Source organism: Penaeus chinensis, chromosome 30, assembly GCF_019202785.1.
Source record: "Penaeus chinensis breed Huanghai No. 1 chromosome 30, ASM1920278v2, whole genome shotgun sequence".
Classification (NCBI taxonomy): domain Eukaryota; kingdom Metazoa; phylum Arthropoda; class Malacostraca; order Decapoda; family Penaeidae; genus Penaeus; species Penaeus chinensis.
The window spans coordinates 7,370,569-7,378,068 of record NC_061848.1 but is presented as its reverse complement, the minus strand read 5'-3'; the positions used below and the strand labels follow the sequence as shown (position 1 = coordinate 7,378,068).

Genomic DNA, 7,500 nt, shown 5'->3' with positions numbered 1-7,500 from the left:
GTTGGTGTTTATTATTATTATTTTTTTTTTTTTTTCAAGTAGTAATTCTTTGTATTCAGTGTATTGTTTAAGTATCATTTCTAATTTTGGTGGTTTTGGGTTATTTCTAATTTCTTTTCTGATATTCATTTATATTGTGAACTGTTTTCGGTGTGCTAATTCATAACCCTTTATGATTTAGATTGTTTGCTGCTTTTTGTTTGTGTTCTAATAAGTTTAGGATTAATGTATTTCAAATATGACGTTTTTGTAGTTTTCTGGATTAATATTTTGTGTGGAGTGAACAGCTGATTTGGAGCCTGTGCATATCACTGAGTTTTATACCAAATTTACATTTTGTTGGGTTTTTACTTGCATTTCGGTGTCGGTGTACGCTGCTGATGTTTGTTGTAGTTATCCTTGCCAACATTACGGCATTGCTATCATGGTACGTTTTCTATGTTTATCTTGAATACACAGAGAACGGGAAATTTAGGGGAGACAAAAATAGTATAAGGCTTGCCGATAACAAGAGGGCTACAAACTTAACAGTCTTGTGTGTGTGTCTGTGTGTGTGTGTGTGTGTGTGTGTCTGTAACGCAATGAAAATAATTGATTTACAATTATGTAAAAACAACGTGCAAAGCATTCTTTTCGTTGTATCAAAGAACCTTAGCTTACTTTCCACTGATATATATGAAGTGCTGCTGCTCCGAGGGAAAACCGAATGTGTTCATTTTCTCAGGATAAGTCAAGGAATCTTTTATGTGTTGTAACTAACATAAATCCGTCAGAATTGAATTAGCAGTAATGTATAATCGCTCTCTCTGTCTATCCAAAGACTTTTTTTTTTTATTTCAAATGATGTATAATAAAGAAAATTACTGAATTTATATGATGAGGTGTTTCAAGGAAAGAACGAAATTATACTTCCTTTAATGAGAACAAAGATGAATTGAGAACATGACGTCTTTTGCGTAAAGGGCGATGAACTCGACGCTGCTTTTGACGCTAAACGTTAGCTCCTTTGTCGCCAATTTATCACTTTCCAAGAGTGAATTTCAAGCTGATAAAGACGCAAGCGGGAAGCCGTTTTACATGACGCTGGTAAAAATGATTAATTCCCTAGGCGCCTCCGTTTATGACCTCAAGGGCGTTCTAAGTTAGAATGCGTGATTCTGTTCTGAGAAAACAGCTTTGCATATCTGATTTATCCTTATCCTTAAAAATAAGTACATGGGAGCGAAAATACTGAGTGTATTTGAGCCATTGGTCCATCACGTATCGTATTGTTTAAATAGCCTCAATTCAATGTTCTATATGAGATGGGATAGTTTTTAATAATCTCAAAGAGGGTGAATATTTCATTTCCATTCAGTCGGGTTCGTTTTGGTGCCATCATAAAGAGAAGACTGGACAAAGCACCCAGCAGCAAAGCACACACGCCCTGCCGTCGTCGTCTGGATAATTATCTATTCGCTCCTGAAACGTTAGACGCGAAAGGTAAAGGTAAACATGTTTAACTTCATTGCAGCATCAAATAACGGTCCGAATTCGTGAATTTAATCGCTGGCGAATAAAAGGCTTTAAACGCTTTTACTAGCGAATTAAGAAGCTTGTCCAAAGCGAATGAAAGATGAAATGAAAAGTAGCTCTTAGCATTATGAATGAATATACAATCTAATCCAGACTCTTTGTATAACCAAAAAGCGAATGTTTACTGTTAGAAGGGCTATCAACTCCACTTTGCATATTATGTACATAACTTTATATTGCGAAATTCTAAATAAGGCGAAATCAGCATCATCTGCATCAAATATTAAGTGCAGTAAAATTAGTTGTAAAGATGAGTTGTATAGGGACAAATAACACAAATTTCGCTCGAGTTTTGAAAGTGGGTCTTCCATTTTTTTTTTTTTTTCGATAACTTATAACAGAGGTGATGGAGTGGCTGGGCAGGAGAAGCAAGGTTAGTTTACTCGTTCCAGAATTCTGAAGGAAGCATCCATTGCATCGATAAAAATACTGTTAAGTAAAATATCTTTAATGTCCAATGCCATGGTCATTAGAAAAAAAAAAAAAAAAAAAAAAAAAAAAAAAAAAATTGTACTGCCGTGGATGATAAAAATAAAGTAGTAAAAATGGTGAAGTATTTTTTTATACGTGGGGATTCTTATGTGAAAGGAGACAGAGACAGATATATCAATCGCCTGTCTGCCAAGTAGACAGGCGTAATCGTAACTTTTATGTGTGTTGCTTCTTTACCACCTAGCAAGCATGCATCGGGCCTATCCTTTAAAACGGGTAAAACCTGTTACCGTTATCAGATATTGCCCCTCTCCTCTAATTGCGGGTGTCAGGCATTCAAGTCACCCACTACCAGAGCAGAATCAGAGTACGTGCAATCAGGTAAATATCTGAGATCAAAACATCTCCCAAAGATGTATAAGTTGACAGTATACATTTCTCCTTAATTCTGCACGGCGTCTCTGTTAGTGCAGAGGGTATTGAACTTCTGACCTAAGTTGATACCCAATAATATTTTTATATTTTCTGCTTCACCGTCCGCAGCATTTGGGTAATTGCAGATATTTCCTTCACAGGAAAATCCGCATCCCTACTCTGCGGCACTCCCTTGACCTCCTTCACTTCCTGCACCTGCCGTTCGTCCTGAGATTGATTACTTGGCGGCGGCGCCACATGCCGTGGGCCCTGCAGCCGAGAGTTAGGGATTGGACCTGTCGCTTCCCTCTGCGCCTCTGCCTGCGTGGTGACCGGCTCTTTTTCTTTGTCTGTGATTCCTTTCTGGGGATCCGCCGAATTTATCTTTAACTGTGGCCACGCCCTGCATGCCTGAGACCCAGCATTGTGTGGGCCTCCGCTGTTGAAGCAGAAAGGCTTAACCCTTTCCCCCTTTTCCATTTGGCTCGGCAGAACCTGGAATCGTGTTTCCCACCGCAGAACCTGCGTGCTGCATGCTGCTGACAGGTCCAAGTCTTGTGGCCCCATCGGCAGCAGCTCTACCCCCCCCCCCACCCTTATGCCCCGCTCCAGAGATGAATACCCTCTCTGACGCTTCCCTTCCACGAGGGCAACGAGCTGACTGGAAGCGTGCCTCTTCATCCACACAAAACTATCATCGTCCAAGAGGCAGTCTGGGTCCAGTGCGGTCAGATAATGTAGTTTTTCACAGTCATCACTGTCCCCTTGTATCCCTGAGTCGTCAGGGACTGCTCCGCCTCTCCTGGCTCGCCGGCCTCTCTCTGCCTTCCTTCAGTATTGGCTTGAAATCACGGTGGTCCTGGTCTAGTTGCATGGCCCACCTTAACTTCTCCGTGGAACTCATAGCGCAGCCCTGTGGAAATGGCAATCGATTCCTGCCATTCATTCTCAACATTCTGCGTTCCTGCTTCGGTTCCCTCGTCGTTCTTCTTCCTCCTCCTCTTCGCATCCGTTCCCACTCATGACCACACTTTCTTCACTTCTTTCCTTCATGGGTTCCACTTTCGACATATCTTTGCGCGTTAAAACTTTCATTTCCATGTCGCAAGGGGGGGGGGTGATATGGCAACACTAGCTATGCTGACACCTGGGGAGGAGTTGAGCACAGTGCTTGTCAGCGGTCGCCAGGCATCCTCCTTGCAGGATTACACAAATTATGGCAATGTTCTTGTTCTTTTAGAATTATGATAGTTATGCATATTACAGATTACTGGAGGCCGTGAGGCATCTCACCCGCTCCCTGTCCGAGCCCTAAGTGGGGGGGGAGGGGGGGGGGGTAAACTCGAAGGACAGCACTTCAAAGTGAGGACAGCACTACCAACACGTCTTACTTCTATGAGAGATACACCCCGACTGTGTGTGTGTGAGAGAGAGAGAGAGAGATAGAGATAGAGAGAGAGAGAGAGAGAGAGAGCGAGAGAGAGAGAGAGAGCGAGAGAGAGAGAGAGAGAGAGAGAGAGAGAGAGAGAGAGAGAGAGAGAGAGAGAGAGAAGGAAAGTTTAAAGTTTAAGTTTACTTAAAGTTTAGTTTGATTCCATTTGATACAATGGATATTCTTGGTGTGACATAGTGTCTGTTTCATTTTACTTCTTAAGTTATCCCTGTGTGCAAGGAATGGTCGGGGTTACCATCCACTTGCCCCACACAGCACTTAGAGAGAGAGAGAGAGAGAGAGAGAGAGAGAGAGAGAGAGAGAGAGAGAGAGAGAGAGAGAGAGAGAGAGAGAGAGAGAGAGAATGGCTAAGAAACTTATATACCACAAAAGTCCAAGAAGACATAGTACATCATTCATCATATCACCTTTACTAAATCAGTTCACATACAGATGCCTTACAGACAGAGGGATAATAAAAGCACGTTGAATAAATAGTTGGATATATTTTGAACTATGATAATACTGTATACATAGCGAATTCCCGTACACACCCGAATTTGAAAACACATTATCTTCAATTCCACGCAATACATATACCAGCCAAGTATTACTGAAAGTCGAAACGTGTGATGTGATGTGTACGATATTTTCAGATTATTATGCACGGAAATCACTGAATTGAGATTTATCGGTTCACTGTACAAGAAAATAAGTGAATTGATGACAGTATTTCAATGACAAATGCATGTATACAGCTACTGTGATCTATGTGTATCTTGAAGTGTTTTATTGTCATGAGACTAACCGTTGGCTTACATATCGTGACCAATAATGAGTTTATCGCAGTCATGTACAGTCATGCTAGTAATAAGATAATCAATCATACATTTTATATATATTTGTATGCTAGTAGTAAGTTAACGAATCGCACAGTTTGTGTACATATATTTCTGATGCTAGTTAATCAACCATACACATTATAAATATAGTTTTACATAATTTTCGAACCATATGTGTCTCAGTCTGACTACCACCTACAGAGGATTGTACAGTAGTCGAACATGAGGGTGATATTTGCCTAAAACACTATGATTATCTACAAAGAATGTCTAATTATGTGTCACAACATTCATGTATGCATGGAATGATATGTTTTTTAATACATATATAAATCTTATGATTGTGACAAAGGTCCTGAAAAAAAAAAATGTTCCCTTCTTTTTTTTCAGTTACAATTTTTTTTTTTTTTTATTATTCGATATTGATTTAAAGGTGACCTGAGCGACAAATTCGTGGATACTATTTTGAAATCTGAAGAAAACGGAAGTACTTTGTTTCCCGAGCAGTATTTGCAACAAGGAGGCAAAGGTAATTATAGATTTCTGCCTCATTGTGCATTGTGCAACGTGAATCAGGTAAGATTCCTGTGACATGAATGATAGCCTTGCCTTCTCTCTTTTCTTCCCTCTTTCTCTCCCTTCCTCTCTTTCCCTTCCATTCTTTTTTTCCCTCCTTCCTTCCGCCTTCCTTCCCTACTTCCCTCTTTCTCTCCCTCCCTCCGTCCTTCCTTCCTTCTATTCCCTCTTTCTCTCTCTCCTTCCCTCCCTCCGTCCTTCTTCCCTTCCTCCCTCTTTCTCTCCCTCTCTCCCTTTTTCCCTTTCCTTCTTTTTCTCTCTCTTCCACCTCCTATTCCTTCCTTTTCTTCCTTTTATCTTTCACTTTCTCTCACCTTACCTTTTCCTCTCTTCTTTCTTCTCTCCCCAGCTACCTCTTTCCCTCCCCATCTATTTTTCTTTCTCTTCATTTTCCCTGCTCTTCTCTCTTCCCTCTCTCTTTATCCATTTTTCTTTATCTATTTTTCCTTCTATCTCTATCCATTCTTTCCACCTTCCAATCTTCCTCACTCTGTCCCTATCTCCCCATCTCTCTTTCTCTCTCTATCTCTCTACCTTCCCCAATTTCTGTCTCTACTACTTCTCCGTATCCCTCCTTAATTCTCTCCTTTCTTCCCTCTCTCCTTCCCTCCCACCCACCTACCCACCCACCCATCCTCCCTTCCTCCCTCCTTCCTTCACTCCAAGCTTTCTTCCTCCCTTTCTTCCCACTCTAATTCCCTCCCTTCACCCCTACTTCCCTCCCTCCCTCCCTCCCTACTTCCTTCCTTCCCTCCCTCCCTCCCTCCCTCCCTCACTCCCTCCCTCCTTCCTTCCCTCCCTCCCTCCCTCCCTCCCTCTCTCCCTCCCTCCCTCCTTCCTTCCTTCCCTCCCTTCCTCCCTCCCTCCCTCCCACCCTCCCTCCCTCCCTCCCTCCCTCCCACCCTCCCTCCCTCCCACCCTCCCTCCCTCCCTCCCTCCCACCCTCCCTCCCTCCCACCCTCCCTCCTTCCTTCTTTCCTTCCTTCCTTCCTTCCTTCCTTCCTTCCTTCCTTTCTCCCTTCCTTCTCTCCCTCCCTCCCTCCCTCCCTCCCTCCCTCCCTCCCTCCCTCCTTCCCTCCCACCCACCTACCCACCCACCCATCCTCCCTTCCTCCCTCCTTCCTTCACTCCAAGCTTTCTTCCTCCCTTTCTTCCCACCCTAATTCCCTCCCTTCACCCCTACTTTCCTTCCTCCCTCCCTCCCTCCCTCCCTCCCTCCCTCCCTCCCTACTTCATTCCTTCCTTCCCTCCCTCCCTCTCTCCTTCCTTCCTTCGTTCCTTCCCTCCCTCCCTCCCTCCCTCCCTCCCTCCCTCCCTCCCTCCCTCCCTCCCTCCCTCCCTCCCTCCCTCCCCCAAACTATTCCCACGCCTCCCCTCCACAGTTTCTAGGAACCTTGCAATCTATATTGATCTTAAATGATATAACAATAATAATAATAATCACAATTGCAATATAATTGAATGCAACGACAGTAAAATAATACCATAGATTATAATAAAGACTTTAATTATTAATGATTGGTGTCATTATTTTTATCATCAGAGTTATCGTAAAAATATGACTAATTATTACCATAATGATGGTGATAATGCAGATTGTTATAATGATACAAGATATATTAATAGCAATAGCAATAATGATGATGATAATAATAATAATGATAATAATAATAATAATAATAATAATAATAATAATAATAATAATAATAATAATAATAATAATAATAATAATAATGATAATAATAATAATGATAATAATAATAATAATAATAATAATAATAATAATAATAATAATGACAACAATAATAATGATAATATTGATAATAACAAAGATAATATTAACATCAATAATAATAAGTAACAATAGCAACTCTAATACGAATACCAATAAAGAAATAATAATAACAATAGCAATAGTAATAATACTAATAATAATAATAATAATGATAATAATAATAATAATATAGTAATATTAGTAATATCAAGTATGTGCAAGATAATGATAAAAAATAATCACAATCATAACAATACTAACAGTAACCATATAATAAAAATGATGAAAAATTTAGTGTTATTTTATCTTCGAAAACATTTTTAAACCTCAAGCAACAGATTAGTTTCGTAAAGTCATTACAATGCCTCTCTAAATCTGCTTATCATGCCTGTGTTTCCGAAGTATATTTACACATGTTTTACAGGTGTTTGCGAGCCAGTCGGTGTAAGTATTGA

General features: G+C 40.7%; 1 protein-coding gene across 1 annotated transcript in view; it reads right to left on the bottom strand.

The window, feature by feature from the left end:
* Nucleotides 1-7,229: 7,229 nt before the first annotated feature.
* Nucleotides 7,230-7,500, bottom strand: part of LOC125041360 (carboxypeptidase E-like) — a 26,810-nt gene continuing 26,539 nt past the window's right edge. Inside the window, exon 11 of the mRNA XM_047636240.1 lies at nucleotides 7,230-7,500. This exon is cut by the window's right edge and continues 1,827 nt beyond it. The gene's annotated coding sequence lies outside the window, so the exon portion shown is untranslated.